The sequence below is a fragment of the Hemitrygon akajei genome, chromosome 9 (assembly GCF_048418815.1).
Source record: "Hemitrygon akajei chromosome 9, sHemAka1.3, whole genome shotgun sequence".
Taxonomy (NCBI): Eukaryota; Metazoa; Chordata; class Chondrichthyes; order Myliobatiformes; family Dasyatidae; genus Hemitrygon; species Hemitrygon akajei.
This window is the reverse complement of record NC_133132.1, coordinates 43,011,518-43,029,513: the sequence shown is the minus strand read 5'-3', so window position 1 is coordinate 43,029,513 and position 17,996 is coordinate 43,011,518. Positions and strand designations below refer to the sequence as shown.

Sequence of the window (17,996 nt, the reverse complement as noted above, 5' to 3'; positions counted from 1 at the left end):
AGCAGTTGGTGCAGATCACAAGTCCTGGTTTCCTGATCAAGGGCCATGATCACCCATGACATCTGACTAGCACATAACGAATGAACAAGTATGGGCAGTAGAACTGGGGAGCTGGCAGCTAATGAGAGAGAATGGATTACAGAGAAATAGGCGGGGGTTGGGATGGATGGAAATGCTCAGAGAATTGGCGTTGACTAGTTGGGTGGAATGACTTCAAAAGAGAAAAGAGGACACATGCCTGCTGCCCCCTTAGTGATGAGATTTATCTGCGGAAACAGAGCCCATTCCAATTATGATCATATTATCCCTCGACACATACTCCACCATGATGTGTGTGACCCTGCCCTGAGAGATTCCTTCCAATTCCATTCTTCTTGTCTTTGGTCCTTGGCTCCCAGTAGGGCATAGGCCATTGATGAGCTCCTGCCCTCACCTTGGTTCTGAGCCAGTTTCTCAAGAGTGGAACAGGAGTGAACTCATCGTCTAATTTCAGAATGGACGTCTCTCCTTCATGTATTTTTTGGACATCCCTTTTCCCCTTTTCTCTTGGGGACTTCATTTTAATGTCTGCCTGGTGATGTAGTTAGTTGGCTTCCTCGAGGCGTGGCCAAACCACTCCACTTCTGTTTATGTGTTTGTATCCCTGAATTCCTGGCTGGTGCTTTCCCCACAGTGCCTGGCTGGTGTTTAGGATCCTTCTCAGTCACTGGTTGATGAAAGCCTGCAGGGTTTGGTAGTGCCTTCTTTGTTGTTCTCCGGATCTCAGGGCCATAGAGGAGCACTGTTTTCACACTGAGTTAAAGATTCTGATTTTGGTTTTCCAATTCCATTCGCGAAGGTGTTATTCCAAAGTGCAGACCTCTCTCAGTGCTCCCCCCCCCAATCTTCCAAGAGACAGAATGCCACTCTGAACAGTTATTGTCCTGCAGGCATGCCGCAATTAGCAGGTCAGCTACAAATACTAAATAGCACCTATTGTTCCCTGCAGGTATAAAGAAAAGAAGGAGCTACATGTACTTACCCCAGGACGCTCGGAATTTAAATGCTGTTTGCAGCAGCTCCGAGGTCTTCTGTTTTCTAAGCAAGGTGAGACTCTTCGAAAATAAATGAATACAGAAATCTGTGTGCCCCCATGTACCGTCTCCTCCAGTACAGTTCAACATTCAGTAGATGGTTCAAGGGTTTCTTTCTGATTCAGGGTCATCAGTAATTTCCACAACCTAGTCTTATTCTCCTTTGCTCCCCAAACATCCCACACATTCAACAGTGCCACTGAATAACAGCCAAAGAGTCAGACAGCTGAGTTTTTTAACTCTCTGTTGCTAGCTCAATTCAACTTCCATCTTACTGCACACACAAATCCAAAACAGGGCCTCATGCCAATGCTTCTCAGCCAAAGCATTGAGATGCATCCCAACAGAGGTGGAGTGCAGTGTTTCCTCCCCCCCCAACAATTTGTTGACAGAATGTCCTCCAACCTGAATTCTCCCTGCACTGAGGAAGTAGTTGAGAGTGAAGCACTTTGCCCCCATCAGCTGATATCAGGAGCCACCCACATATCCAAGTCAATTCCCAATGAAGGAGCCATTACTGAGACAGACTTCATTTGAAGTTTGTTGTTCAGCAGGTTCTGGCAGTGAGCAGCAGAGACTTATATTTCCTTTCCCCCCCCCCCCCACCCCACCACCACCCTTGTATCTGATCTGCTTTCATTGCTGTACATTAGATAACAGGAGTGCTGACACAGGAGAGTACTTTTTAATCTTAAATGAATGCATCACCATTTCTGTCTCACTGGCCAGATGAGTAAACAATCTTTTTCTTCAATTAACATTATTTTTCTGAACCATAAAAACTGACCAGCAACTTCAACTTGTAAATGGTTTGGATCTGCAGACCCGAAGGGGTCCCAAGTCCATCTCAAGGGAATAGATAATGGTGCAAGTTCTGAGTTAAAGTGGATATATTAGAACATCGGACAGTACAGTACAGTAAGGGGCCCGCTAGTCCAGAATGTCTGTGCCAAGCGTGGTACCAAATTAAACTAATCTCTGCTGCCTGCAGTTGGACCATATCCCAAAATATTCCTGTATTTATCTTAAAACCTCTTCAATGCCACTGTCATATCTGCTTCCATTCCCACCCTTGGTACTTACATACTCAGTGTAAAGGTACTTTGCCAGAATAGTCCCTTTAAACATTTCCCTCTTGTCTTAAAGCTATGCCCTCTAGGAGAGCGATTCTGGGTGCCTACCCTATCTATGCTTCAGGTAATTTTACGAACCTCTATTAGTCTGCTCTCAGGCTTTGACACTTCAGAAAATTCAAGTTTGTCCAACTTCTCCTTAAAACAAGTACCTTTTAATCCAGGCAGCATTCTGCAAAACCTCTTCTAAACCCTCTCCAAAGCCTCCATATTCTTCCTATGTGGGTGACTAGAATTGCCTGCAATATTCCAAGCGTGCATTAATCAAACTGTTATAAAACCACATCATAAGTTTGTAAACTTTACTCTGTTGCCTTGTATGTTGCCAATTTTTGAATGGACGGATGCCAATATCTATCTATACCAGGTTCCCAAACTTGTTTTATGCCATTGACCCTTACCATTAACTGAGGGTCCCTAGACCCCAGGTTGAGAATGCACATTAATGTGATTAAGGTCCCTTCTAATAACTGCATAATTTTTCCTTACAGTTCCTCTCCCGAAGTGTAACACCTTACATCTGACTGGATTAAACTGCATCTGCCATTTATCAGCCCACAAGTGGAACTGGTTGATCTTTTCCTGTATCCTTTAACAACATTCTTCACTTCCCAAAACTCTAGCATCTGCAAACCTACCAACCATTCTAACTACATTTTAATCCAAGTTTCTTACGTACATCGGAAACGACAGAGGTCCAAATACCAGTCGTGACAACCACCAAAAGTTATGGAGCTCCAACCAGAATACCATTCCATAGTAGCCAGAGTTTGTGCAGTTGCTCACAACCCAGAAACCACAGCAAGGGCTGGGACATGGCACAAATGCTTCTCATGAGTAAGTAGCGTCTTGAGTGAAATATCCCACAAGCAAATAATTACAGTTTCAGCAAATTCTTGGAGGTTAACTGACAAGTAGTCAAATTGTAATGGGAAGAGAGGAACTGTGTGTGGATGAAACCACCAAGTCATATTCAACTTGCACCTAGTCTACCAAGGGATATGGAACACAAACACAGCATTTCAAGCTGTGATAGAAATACCAATGAATGATTACATGGATTTAAGGGCCCAAATGGTTTGAAATTGCTAATATTACAATCTAATCACACAATATATATAACAAAAGAACATAAGAAGATAGGCCACTCAGCCCCTCGAGTCTGAGCTTGTCAATCAACATTGCCAACCTTCCCCAGACCTTGTTCATCTTCTGGCCTGGCTTCTCATGCCCTGAATTCCCAGATGTTTCTCTTTAAATGTCCTGAGTGATCTAGTCTCCAGAATTCTCAGGGGTAAAGAATTCCAGTGATTCACAACCCTCTGCAAGAAGAAAGTCCCATGCACCTCCGTCTTGAATGAACTCCCCTTAGTCTGACACAGTATCTAGGAAAATTAGCCAGCAACCATTCCCTTTGACGTAGACCAGTTCAATTTTTTAAAAAAATGGCATGGTCTAAACTTAGGAGCAATTCCTGGAACTGGAGAGCTGAACAAATTTGTGACAACTTACTGAAATCTGGAGAGTCATCATGGCAGTTCCAGTTAGAAAGTAAAGTGACTGTGCAAACAATTACTTTGATTAATTTAATAGAAAACACACATATGCAAAGAAAAATACTGGCAAGCCCACTTGCTGTGTGTCAGTTTGCTCAGGGAGGAATATTGATTGCAGCACTCTGTATGATAGTTTTGTAATGACTGAAAAAGATTTTTTCCACCTTCCTACCACTCCCCCAGCCAACAAAAGACTACGAGGTGCGCCGCCCCCCCCATAAAAGCAAGGTGGGTCACATGGTATATGGTCGTCTGTAAACAAAAAAATAGAACCTTTGGTCTGCGGCTTCAAAACTGAGGGAGAAAAATGCGACTGTCTGAAGGGTGCCAGGTAGTTCAGTTTCGCATCACACAGAGAGATATTGTTCTGGATGCAAACACAGGACTGTCTCCAGGTACATATAGTCTCTGCAACGATCCTTAAACAAACCAAAACGTGGACTGTTCATTAGCGCTGATGCTGGAGTCCGGTTCATGTTTAGTTAACCACACTTGAAAAGTAAGAGGGCATACTGTGTAGTCAAACAAGCTGGAAAATATAAATGGCTCTCATGTCTTGTGGGAGCTTGTTTGTTGAACTTTCAAAATGACACCAACAATTACTACAACTTGAATTTGAATGTCAAACATGAGAAAAAAAATAGAAACACCCAACTCTGAAGGCGAATGTTTTCAGATTCTGCCAACAGGAATCAGTCAACATACCAGGTAGTGTTTCAGCCCATCTTCCCTGTGCTAGCCCTTTGAAAAAAACATCACAGTTCATCCCACACCCTCAACGTTTGCCCAGAGCTCAGCAAATTTTTTTTTTCTCTTTAAAAGTGTAACTGTTTAGGAAATCTCTTGCGCCACTCACCTGGTGATTTGATTGCAGGAAGGTCACCTGATGAGTAACTGAACCATGTGACTGAGGAATGTTCACTGGGTACGATCTCTGAGCCGTGCTGACTTTGCTGGTCTCAGGCAAGGCTTCTTGTAGTTCGAATGAGGAAAGAACAGAAGTCAACCTTCCTCCAAACTGCTACCCGGTGGCGCCAGCTGGAACAGACAGAAAAAGGGGCACGGATGTTATATTTCCCTTTGGTTTACTGTCAGGAAGATGGTTCATTGGACGCATTAAAACACCACTGTTTAGCCATTCAAACAGACTCTTAGGTTTCTGTTCCCAAAGGTGAACTTCAGACCTGGTCCCTTCTGCAACAGACTCCAACCCACAGCTTCTAAACCTGTTAACAACAACACTGCCAGTGTGCTAGCAACCAGCCTCAGCTTCCATCTAAATTCCACTGCTGTGATTACTCATCCACAAGCTGCTATCAACAGCAAGGCTTGTAACTGTCTGGCTATGTTATCTGGGGTAGCCCCCCACGTCTCCTATAATGGGAGCAAGTAAACAATTCATTACCTCACCACCAGCTTTCACAATGGTCACTTCCCTTCAGCTACTCACTCCTTGATCCAGCCTGCATACTTCACTATGGTCATTTTGCACTGCCATCAACTTGGTTCATTTTGTTCTAATTGTGTTCATCCTGGTATTTTTCTTTACTATGTTATGTTTGATTTGATGCTTTCCTTGTAAATGCCGTGCCTCTCATCTGCGCTTGCACATACTTGTGCACACGACAACAAACTTCAACCGTCTCTCGCTCACCCACTTCCTCACGCAGTGATTCTTTCACGTGGCACACCTTGGCCAACACTTACTTGCTCAGGTAACACGATCGGAATTTTCTCCATCAGAGGAACATTTTTGAGATGCATAAAGTCTTGGGAGGAACAAGCGACTTTGGCTCTCTGATAAGAGAGATACCTCTCCCACTCCCCCCCCCCCCCCCCCAACCTTATTTTTGGCTCTGTTGTAGGCTGATGCAGAGGGATTGATTGTTGTAACTAGTCAACAATTATTTTAATTCTGTAGCACATAGCAACTCAGCTGGTGGGAGGAAAACTGAATGGACTTGGCCTCATTTCACCCAATAACTTCCACGTTCCAACACTGACGAAAACCTTTAATCCTAGAAGCTGACAGCACATACCAACACACCCAAGGTTATTAGATCATGAGCCATAGCAGCAGAATTAAGCCATTCAGCCCATCGAGTCTGCTCCATTATTTCATCATGGCCAATCATTGTCCCTCTCAACCCCATTCTTCTGCCTTCTCCCTGTGACCTTTCGTGCCCTGTCTAATCAAGAACCAATCAACTTCTTCCTTAAATACCTGGACTCTACAGTTGCCTTGGCAATGAATTCCACAGAGTCACACCCTCTGGTTCAAGAAATTCCTCCTCTTCTCCATTCTAAATGGATGTCCCTCTATGCTGAGGTTGTGCCCTCTGGTCCTAGACTCCTCCATGATAGAAAATATCCTCTCCACATCCACTCAATCTAGGCCTTTCAACATTTGATAGATTTCAACGAGATTCCCCCTCATTCTTCTAAATTCCAACAAGCGCTGGAATCAAACCAGCACAACCATCAAACACTCTCCATATGATAAGACTTTCACTCCCAAAATCATTCTCCTGAACCTCCTTTGAACCCTCTCCAATGTCAGCACATCCTTTCTTAAATAAGGGGCCCAAAACTGTTCACAATATTCCAAGTGAGGCCTCACCAGTGCCTTATAAAGCCTCAGCATTACATACTTGCTTTTATGTTCTAGTCCTCTCAAAATAAATGCCAACATTGTATTTGCCTTCCTCACCACTGACTCACCCAGCAAATGAACCTCTAGGGAATCCTGCACAAGGACTCCCAAGTCCCACTGCACCTCAAATTTTTTAAAATGTTCTCGCTGTTTAGAAAATAGTTTTGTTCCTTCTATCAGAGTTCATAAGCATACACTTCCTGACACAGCATTCCATTTTCCACTTCTTTTGCCCATTCTCCCAATATGTCAAAATTCTCCTCTAGACTCCCTGCGTCCTCAACCCTATCTGCCTCCCCACTTATCTTTGTATCATCTGCAAACTTGGGCACAAAACCATCAATTCCATTAACCAAAGCACTGCAAGAAGAAACGGTCCCAGCACCAAACCTTGTGGACCACCACCACTACTCACCGGCAGCCAATCAGTAAAGGCTCTGTTTATTCGTGCTTCCTGGCAATCCGCTGTCTAAGCTAGTACCTTTCCAGTAATAACATGGACTCTTATCTTGTTAAGCAGCCTCATGTGCAACAGCTCTCTGAAAATCCAAGCACACAACATCCACCAATTCTCCTTTGTCCATCCTGCCTGTTATTTCCTCAGAGAATTCCAGCAGATTTATTTTATACAGAATGGATGTTCAGTTCCAATGATGTGGCTACACTTCTGCCAATTACTCAACAGGAAACATTAACAATGGGCTTCGAGGATTATCACAAGTCAAGAAAAGGATTTGCTAGCCATATAGCCATTACAATATTGACTCATTCCCTATTACTCTGAATTAGCTATACCCAACAACATTTGGATAATAATTTATTGGGTGCCCTGGGGCCATCCTGCTGGCTGTTGTAATATGCACTGAATAATTAACCTCATAATTCTATGCTGTGATGTGTCATGGGATCATGGAAATTTACAGCACAATATGTTCCCAATTGGTTGTACCAGCCTAAATAAAACCTGCTCATGACTAATCTTTGGCTTCAGGCTCATTTATACTCGTGCGTACGGGCTATGCCTTAGGCCTGATTTTCACTTCTGAGTAGGCTCTACGCTGTAGCGAGCATGCGTGGCGAGCGCCAAAACGCTAGTTGGCGGTGGGGTTTCTATGCCACCGTGCTGAGTTTCTACATGAGAGACATGGACGAGGAAATGCATTTCAAACATTTTCGCACGTCGCCAGGTCGATTTGACAATTTGGTTCATCTATTTCGCGTTGGTGTACAGATGTGGCGGAGAAGAAGCAACCGGAAATGCGGACCAATCACAGTTGTCGCAGTCTGCGTCACCACGACAGGCGAGTTAATTTTTTGGGGAGGTGCATGTCACCCTATGGCGTAAGGACGGTATAGGGTACGTGGTACCTACAGTGTAAATGCGACGCACAAGTATTAATCAGACTTTAGAAGTCACAGTACCTCAAGCTCCATTCCAGATATTTGTTATACAGGTGATGAGGATTCCTGGCATTGAGCTCAAACCTCCACAATGCTCCAAACAAGGACCATTTTCTCCAAATTCCCTCCAAATTTTTCTACCAATTAGCTTAAACCAATTCTGGACAGCTTTTTTTTTAGGAAGGCAAATCATTCCCACTTGTCGACTGAGAAATTACTGATGCAAACTAAAGTGCAGAGTCATTAAAAAAAATACCAGACTCTCTCAAGAGGAAAGGAAATGCATGTCCTGAAACAACTCACGTATGCAGCTAGTCAGAGCTTCCTACAGATCAGTACCACTAGAATTCCAGGCATTCCTAAAGAGCTCTATAAAAACGTTCAGTCTCTCTGATCCCCTTACAACCACCTGGATGACTAGGGAGAGAGGCAACTTTTTCCCCCTCCTGTTTGCCTTATACAGACATGTCAATCGATTCACCCAAAATAAACCCAGCGGCCCCGCCCACTGATCTAAGCAGTCCCCTTGACCTATGCTCAGCTGAAGATGCTGTAAGCTTTCGCCCACCCCCGCACGCACGTGTCAAATCACCCGGCACAGCAGGCGAGGTAATGCATTGATGACTCCACAGTGCCTGGCAAGGAGAGGTATCCTCGGCCATAAATAATTACTGGGAAGCAAATGTTTATCTAACTTAACGTGACAGAAAGGGTGACAGCAGGAGAAAGAGCCGGGGAGGGGGGGTGGGGAGGGGGGCAGATGTGCCAGTTTAAGAACAGTTGCCAGGAACTAGATCCATCTCTTCACAATGAGGAAAGGTATCAGTAACACAGAAGGCCATAAATATTTAACACTGTGTTTGTCTTGGCTAGACTAAAGGACTGAAAATAATGACCTGTATAATTCCGTCCACCTACCTCCCATCACCACACCAAAAGGGGAAACTACACCAGTGAATGAAGAAAATTAACTTTCCCCCACTTAAAAAAAAAGTTGTCAGGAGCCTGTCAAAACAAGTTGTGCACAGCTTCCAACAAAACTCCGCAGGATTTTGACTTCATTATCTGGAAGCAATTAGTAGTACGAGCAGCACACTAATTAATTTATTGTGTACAACTGGAATGTGATAAGGGTGGACCGAAGCCAGTAACGGGTTTCGCTGTATATTCCAGGTCATGAGCCAAACTACACAGCACAGTACAACCTTGTAGTGTTGGGGATGGCTGAGAAACTCTGTGCTGCTAAATAAGTGTTCTCTGGATTACCAGGCAACTGACAGATTCCATTTTGATTCAATTCGCTTTCTACTCTCCATCATCTTGAATAAATTAGATCATCTGCCGTCAGTCTCGAACCAGGTAATGGCAAAAGTTAAACTTATTGCAAAAATATATACACAACCCTGCAATGTCATCGGCTGGTGCATCAATGGGAATCTGCAAATCTCCCAATAGGTTGCCTTGCATCACCCAAAATTTGAGCAAAGCTGTGAAATCAGATCAATAACAAAGTGAGTGGCAGATTAAGTGAGGGTGGTTTTCCATTGCCACACAAGTGGGAATCAGTCCATTCTGCGCCAGATTAAAGCCAATGATCTGCAAGTCACAAGGATCATATTCAGTTTTACAGAAGCTCAAAGGAACGGCTCAGCATTTCTAAACAGCTTTGCTGCTGACTGCTCACTCTCAATGACATTGGAGCAGGTGTGTTAAACTAATGCAGCTCCGGAAGATTCTTGGCGAGACGGCACCGAGGCGGCTCCAGCTAGTCACTCAGCCCTCCTGATAAATTCGCTTCTTTGCACTAAATCGGAGAGCAGAACCAGCTACGGTCTTCATCCCCGATTGGTACTCCAGCAAACCTGCTTGACGTGAAGCCAAGATACTGCGTTTGAGCTGAAAGGGCTGACAGAGAACAGAGAGAGTGGGGCACGCATATGCCAGCTTTATACCACTGCCTGAACTCTACCTGCAGGACTTACGTGATTGGGCTGAGAAATTAAACAAGGGTTCATTCAGCAGAGGGTGGGCAGTTTTTTTTTGTGTCAGCAGACGATGACTACTGGTTTCACGAAGATGATACGTTGGGCAATACAGTATGAGGATAGAGTCTTCAGCTCGTGATAGCCATTCTAACCATACAAACTAATCCCACCTGCGTGCAAGGATGCTGACATTATTAAACATGCTCAGAACGCAAGCTGTATAGAACGGGCAACTGATCTGTAAAGGGATACAGGCAAGATTCATGATCAAGCAAGAAAGTGGGGAAGCACAAGGGGAGGAGAAACCGAAACTGGGAGGGAGTGGGAAATGCTGACATTCAGAGAGCAAGCACAAGTATCTTGTATTTAGTTACTGTCAAGTCGTGCCCAGGGAACAGCATGAATCCTGAGTACGTACAAGTAATTTGAAAATCAAATGTTGTGCTTTATTGGAAAGGGGTTAAGTTTATGAAAAAATACATTTAATGCGTTTGGGAAAACTTCTGGAGAGTTCTATGTCTCAACTCAAAGCGATAGATCTGAATTCATTAAATTGCAAAGATTTATTAAAGCGATCCAAGGAAAGGGGGGGGGGAATGATTTTTCAATGAGACAAATTGAGTAAAATATGCTATATATTCCTTACCATTTAGAAGATTGAGCAAGGAGCTGCTGGAATGGGCACTGACAGGAGGGTTCATTGTCTGGGTCACCAACAGCCAGAGATCACAGTCTCAGAATATGAGGGTTAACTACTCAGAGACAGATTTCAAGAGAAGCTTTTATTCAGTTAAAGGGTGGGATTCTCTACCTCCAAAGACAGTGAATGTTCCAGACTTAGACTGAGAGTACTGAGGTAATTGGGTGACATGAGCTAACGGGACCAGAAGATCAGAATTAATATCACCAGCACATGCCACGAAATTTGTTAACTTTACAGCAGCGGTACAATGAAATACATGATAAACAGAGACTGAGTTACATGAAGTGGATATATTTTTTTAAATCATTAAGTTAAAATTAGCGCAAAAACACAGAAATTTTATAAGGTAGTAATGTTCATGGGTTCAATGTCCATTTAGGAATCGGACGGCAGAGGGGAAGAAGCTGTTCCTGAATCGCTGAGTGTGTGCCTTCAGGCTTCTGTACCTCTTTCCTGATGGTAAGTGTGAAGAGGGCATTTTCTGGGAGGTAGGGATCTTTAATGATGGATACCACCTTCCTAAGGCACCACTCCTTGAAGGTGCCTTGGATACTATGAAAACTAGTGTCCATGATGGAGCTGACTAACTTTACAAGTTTCTGAACCTGATTTGGAGGAATACGGCTACACCGTTGATTTTTGGAGTGAACCAACAAGGCATGTTTCTTCTGCTTTCTGGGAATGTCAGGTTTCCCTACAATTACTAAAGCTTATGGAGACCTTGCGTGCAAGCCAGCACCAAATCCATCACAGCAAAGCTTGGAACTTGCAGCAGATCCTTCTAACTCCTGTTGCTTGAAAACATAGGAACTCAGCTTCATTCTCCCTTGCTGGAGACAACGTTTGAGCTCATGACTTTAAGCTTGCTTAAGGAACAAAATTTGCATTAATGGGCTTGCTGTTCCAAAAAACTCTGAACTGATCATGTGGTGTACTGGCACGTAAACTGGTTACTAAATTTAATCCAGAGCGTCGGTGTACACAAAACCTGGAGGAAGACAAGGACTATTGAATAGTAGGTCCCGAACCCTCATGACACTTGTGGTAGTTCCCCCTCTAACTTTGCTCTCATTTGTGTACAAATTCTCCAAGACACACCTTAACTAATGTTAACTGAAGTCTTGCCCACCTTATGCAGCCTCCTTCCCTCTTCTCATAAAGACAATTAAGTCCTTCCTCAGCAGCCTCCTCTATTCTGAAGAAATTCATTTCGCTATATCCAGTTTGAGCTAAAATTACTTAGAGCCAAGTTCCTCTAATACCAACCAAATTCTTCGTAATTTTTCTCTGCAGCCTCTTTGAAGCAACCACTTTCTTCCTGCAGTGTGGTGATGAGAACTATTAGCTGTGGCCTAATTAATAGTGCAAATAATTCTATCATCTTTTCCCAGCTCTTACAGTCAAAGACGAGAAAGGAACTTGCACTCTTCAAGAATCCAGAGATCACTGTTATTTCTACTCTTAACATGTCCCTCTACCTCAATCACACTGCTCCAGGACACTTTCCTATCCACCAGTCCTGTCCGTTGGTATTTTCTGCAACTCATTATTTGAACCACTTGGCCATTTCTCGCTACATTTGCAGCACTTAGCAAGGGGCTGCAGCAAAAATCCCCTGAGTAGCACTTCCAGATGTTAAAACTCCTGACAACCACATCCTTTGCTCATGGTCACTCAGCCAATATTGCATTTGAAGCCACGTTTGACTTCCATTAACTTTTACTTTTCCGGCCAGTTTTCCTTGCGAACTCCTTTTCCAAAGCTGCGGTAAGCGCCACGTTCAACCCTGGTCTCACTTCCCGAGATAAAGAATCTAGTTACAAGGAATCACATTTGGACTCAGTAGTCGCTGTGAAAGAGGACCCAGTTTCTATAATCCTGACCAGTTCAATTAACTTTGGTAGAAGTGGCTGACTAAGAGCTGGACTACATCAAGGTATGGTGTCCCTTCCAGAGGACTGGCTTGCCAGCATAGCCAGGGATCGAGACCGAAGCAGTTACTGAGGTCAAGTACTAGCTAAGGTCTTGTTCAGCCTTGGAGAAAAAGGCCTTAAATGGTTGAGTACAGGGTGCTTTTGAGGTGGACGTGGCAAATGAAGGCTTTCAACTTCTGCTCTCATCCACTTAGTTGGAAATGTTTTGGGACAGGAGGAGAGATATTGGACCTAACTCACCCATGCTCCTCTGTTGAGAAATACTGTAGCCCTCTCTTCCCCATTGCTTTGTGCCTATCCCACTCTTCTTTTCACTGCACCCCATTTTCTAACATATAACCCCTTTCTTGGTTGAAAGAGCAACTTAAAAATTGCTGATACTGGTGCACTGGTTAGAAAAGCTTCTTCCACAATCACTCACTACTCTGAAATTGTGCTCAAATCCCTGTCACAACCTGGGAATGGCATCGCGTTAACCCTCCCTAAACTCTCTCCCCCCCCCCCCCCAATCTCCAGCAATAAATCTCCTCCCAGTCCTCTCTGCTCCAGGGAATACAAACCCGAGCTCCTCCTTTCTGGCTGAAATCCTTCACTTTCCCAAACAGGTCATTCGATGTGACCAAAACCAAACATTGCGGAGAATTCACCAGTGCTGTCTGGCACCTCGCCTTGGACTGGCCAGGGAACGAACGGTGTGTGGTTCTAAAAATACCAAATGAAGAAAGGCCTCGAAGGGTAACCCTCCCTCAGAGAAACTGACGCCCGTCTCAGGCGGATTTTCTCATTTTCCCCAATGCCAATTGTTCATCCCAGCTACAAGCCTCTATTAAAAGGGGACTCGCTAATTTGCCCTCTCCGTGGCTTCCAGCAGATTAACACACATCTCCAAGATATGAGGTTCAGTCTCCCGCCCCGCCACACCAGTTCAAATCCTTACTCCGAAAGATAAATCTCTTCCGATCCGTGTCAGCCTTACACAAAGCCCACCGCGAAAGCGTCGGGAGATTTGATCTAAAATACCACTGGCGGGATAGAAACGGAATATAGTGGGGGATAAATTGAGTCCACGTAGAAGAGGTTAACGGGGAGACACGCACTGCAGCTTCGCCGTTAACCGAGCTGCTTCTGGCTTCAGCTTCCCCCCCCCCCCCCACCCCCATCTCACCCCCTCCAGTCGGGGCAAGAGTTATTCTGGAACAATTCTGTATACCTACACCCGCTCTGTATGCAGAGAGAGAGATTTCTAAAATGCAAAACTTCAAGCGGTGCAAGTACCCCTCCTTTTAACACCCAACACCCCCACCCCTTTCTTACCCGGAGGACAAAATTGATATCTTGTTCCAAGATTGTTCCCGGTTTCCAGCCGAGTCTTTGTAAAGCGCCCAGACCCTCGCAAACCCAACAGAATCGGTGCGGCCACGAGACCCATCCTTCCGCAGCACCTTTATTACTGAGAATCATTTCTCGAAACTGGACCGCGAGGAAGGGCAGAGGGGAAACACTAATGTTTATACTACCGTCAGGATTCAAATAAAATGCACCGCCTGGATCTATTTGCTTTGGTACTTTGTCAATTGCAATGGAAAGTCGGTCTGTAATTTCTTTTTTCACGGGCTAGCCACACCAAACAACGCGGATGACGCGGCTCGCCGTGTGCGTTCCTACCTGAGTTAGAGCGGTCGTGGAGCCCGTCGCCTCAGACTGGTATCACGGGGACGCGGTCCCATGTAGTTCAAACCTGCGACGTACAAGATTTGCATGAAATACAAATTTCATCATCTACCAAATAAACAACCACCGCAGCATTTGTTTGAAAATCGGGTTTCGTTTCGGAACTCCGAGTGTGTCGATTTGCAGAACACGGACTTTCTCATTAAACTGAATGCCTTTACCTGTTGGTCGGATCGAACCATGCCTCACCTCCTCTGGTCCGCCCACTCCCACACAGGGAAGTTGGGACGAAATAATTGGATCCGTTCAGGACGATTAAAGTGTCTCCGAGAGCTACTCAGCCACTGGGGTAGTTTATTCCATGCGCCGTTTAAGTTATACTTTGTTTTATTATGGACAGGATCCCTCCTTGGTAATTGTTTAACCTCTCACACGTGACCCCAGGGCCAACTTCCGCCAACATTTGAGACACCCTAAAGTGAGAGACTTGACGTTCTCTCCCCCCACCCCCCCTCAGCCCCAACCAGTCCCCGGACTGCAAGCACCCCAGAGCACCCCCCTTCTCCTCCCCCCACGGTTCACTGCGGTTAATGAACAAACTTAGTCCTTTTCTGAAATAGGAACTTCCATCCCCTGTCGACGGGAGGGTGGCCATTGCGAAATAAGCGTTACTATGCCTGGGGAAGATTACAGAACCGAAACGATGGCCCCAATGGTCTCCTTCAATCTAACGGAAAGTAAATCGAGCTCTTAAATCCGGTTGGGATGGTGGTTTTATATTAATGGGTTTATACACCATTCATGCTACAGTGGGCAGATATTCTACCTGCCTTGTCCATGGCCAAATTGTATCAGAATGTATAATTTCCCCTCATTTCTACTCTAGCTGTAGACAGCACAAAAACAAGTCCTTTCCTCCACCGTGCCCATGCCGTCCATTTCTTCTAGTTCCAGTTAGCAGCGCTTGAATCGCAGCCATCTAATACCTTAGCGAGTTCTCATAAAGATAGTTCATAATCCCGAGCGCATTAACTCAGCTGCGCAGCTTGTTCCACCCTGGGCAAGAGAACCCCTTCTTCATCAGATCGCCTCTCCGCCTTTTTTTTTAATCAATTAAGTCAACTCTATCCCGGGAAAGAAAATGGATGAGTTACATTAACCGATAAAGGATGGCAGCTAAAGCAGCGCTGGGGGATTGGGCAAACGCGGACGCGAATACCAAAGTTTTGCGGGAAAGAGTTGAATAGTTGTCCTTGCTATTCCATTGAGAGGAACATGGAGATAGAGGGAAATGGATTCTATCAACGTTCGATGGATTATAAAGACTTTAAAAATGCCGGAAAAAAGTGTAACAGCGCAAAATGTGACACTGAAATTTTTTTTTAAAGGTAGTTGAACGCACTATGCAAAGTCCTATATAAAGGAATATTGTAGAATATTTACAACCCTCGGAAGCTATCCGCTTGGTTTGAAACATATTCAGACTTCGAAATTAGTCCTACCCCACTTACTCATACATCAGAAGTGACAGTAAGCTGAACGTCACCAACTAATGAATCACCAGGTTATCGCCTCTCGGGCTTCTATGTGAGATAAAACATTTCTGTTTAACTGTCCCCATCAGTCTCGACTTAAAACTGAGAAAGTCCCGCTGTCAAGTCTCAAACTCCTAAAACGAACCTTCCTCTCCCCCCTGTGTCAAACGCATCTATTTCAGAAAAGGTGGAAGCTCCATCTTACACTTTAATGGGAAGTGTCTGCTCACAGAATAAACAGCAAAGCGACTCCAAATTGCCGTCTTTCCCTTCACAGTCGAATTATTTGTAAACTTTCCTCCTCCTTGCACAGAACGATCCCAGGTCTAGCATGCCCTCTCAGTCCCCAAGCGATCCCATGTTGTAAAAGACAGGTCGGCCACTCGGGCTTCGCGGCAGCGTTCGCGTGGTAGAATATTATGTCCTCACTGGTCATCTGCAGGACTGAGCTACGGTTTCGAAATGTTCTTAGAAAGATGAGGCTACGCTGCTTTTTCCCTTAATATTGTGCAAGTTAATTTCCTGAACCTACGCACTTTGCGCAGTGAGTAGAAAATTAGGCATATACACATATTAAAAATAACCATTCCTGTTACATTATTTCACCCAACTCACAATATTTACAAGAGGTCATTTGGTAAAGGCTCCCAGCGGTGTCGGGAACAAAGAGGCGACTATCTCAGTCTATAGTGACTGATAATCGTATGTAAGTGCGTGTAAAACAAATCAAATTACCAACTCTCCCTCTGACCGATATTTGGAGTTAATCGCTCTCCCTTGCTTGCGATACACAGCATATAAATGATATCGCTTAATAAGAATGCACCCACCTCGCAATGTTGAGTACTGCCGGCAGTAAGTCAAGTGACGAGCTGTTTCTTAAAAGTCCTTGTTACTATGTGTGATTGATTAGTCTGGGGGGGGGGGGCAGTTTCTCTTGTTTTGCCAGAGGTGAGTAACAGGTTGTTAACGATGCTCTCGATTGCACTTTATTCATTCAGGGAGGCTGAAAGAGAGAGAGAGTCTTGAATATTTTATGAGCTGGCACCACATCTACTTTCGGCAAGTGTTTTTAGGAGATTGGTTGATCTTGGGATCCGTCTGTGCTCGGGCTCTGCATCAGGTGTTAAAGAGACAGCTCCAGGGAGAGAATCAGCACGTGTCAGAAAACGCCGGCGTTACCAGCGAAATCCCATCTCTATTCACCCCACTTCCCTCTCTGATATTGTCACCCACCCTCACGCACCCCCCTCAACCCCGAGCGCTCGGCTTCTCAATTGATACCAACTGCAGCAAGAAAAATGTTCAGAGAGAAAGCTGCCTCGACAGGTTACTCCCGTGAATAACAAGAGCAGTTAAAAGTGTGAAGACTCACTTATTTCAAAATGCAAATCGATGCTCGGATTATCATTACGCCAGTCTTGATCTTTCTCTAAACACAAACTCACTCCATCCTTGCGGTCAAGATTGACGGCGAGCATGGGAGATCACTCCCTCTCAGTGTGGTGGAACTACGGTGTAAACCAAGGGGTTGTGTCTGAGACCGTTTACCTGTGCGCCCTCAGTCAGGACGCTGCTGAACTTCGCCTATTCACCGAGCCGGAGAAGAAAACACGTTTCACGTATAAATTCGTTTGCACGTGTTTACATACAACGACTGAAGGATGGATGTGAGAGTTTGTGTGGACACCTAGTGACCCTAATAACCAAAAATGTGTTTTCGATGCTCAGGCATAGAGACGCCAACGAATTCTCGCTTTCCGAGCGGGACGGGGATTGTTGTCCAGCAGTTTAGCAGCTTGTTATATTTTTAAGGTCTCAGAGAATATCGGTGGATTGCAACCATTTTCAGTTGATCACGGCTCGTAAGAATAACAATAAAAGAAGTCACGAAATAACACCTCTCCCCCTCCTCAGGTCCGGCAATCGCGGGGCTACGATTGGGAGCTATTCTCATGCAAGAATGTTTTTCTTGGCCCCCCTCCCCACACACACCTCTCATCTGATTAGCGAGGGAAAACAGAATGGAGGGATGATTGCGGTGGCAGGACGACAAAGCCTGGGTGTGGTTCAGATTGGATTTGATCTCCGAGATAGAGTGAAAAGTGTCCATAAACGCTGATGAATAGTTTTTAGCAGATAGCTCAGAGTGCAAAGACGTTTATTGTAGCTTTCTGGGGACAATGCGTTCACAGAAGCACTTTGCTGATCCCACAGCACAAGCAAAGAGATAGATGAAGCTCACGTCTTCCAAACGAGCCGGCTTGCCGCCAGCTATTTATTGCTCGATTTTTAGTGCTCTTCCGACGGAGGTACCTTCAGGCCCTGTAGTATACCTGCGTCTGGGCGCAG

General features: G+C 44.8%; 1 protein-coding gene across 1 annotated transcript in view; it reads right to left on the bottom strand.

Annotated features, from left to right (window-relative positions):
• The window catches only part of prdm1a (PR domain containing 1a, with ZNF domain), a 102,079-nt gene extending 87,692 nt beyond the window's left edge, over nt 1–14,387 (bottom strand). Inside the window, exons 1-3 of the mRNA XM_073055838.1 lie at nt 14,331–14,387; nt 14,104–14,176; nt 4,619–4,800 (exon numbers count right to left, since the gene is read on the bottom strand). The gene's annotated coding sequence lies outside the window, so the exon portion shown is untranslated. The remainder of the gene's footprint in view (nt 1–4,618; nt 4,801–14,103; nt 14,177–14,330) is intronic.
• Nucleotides 14,388–17,996: the final 3,609 nt, after the last annotated feature.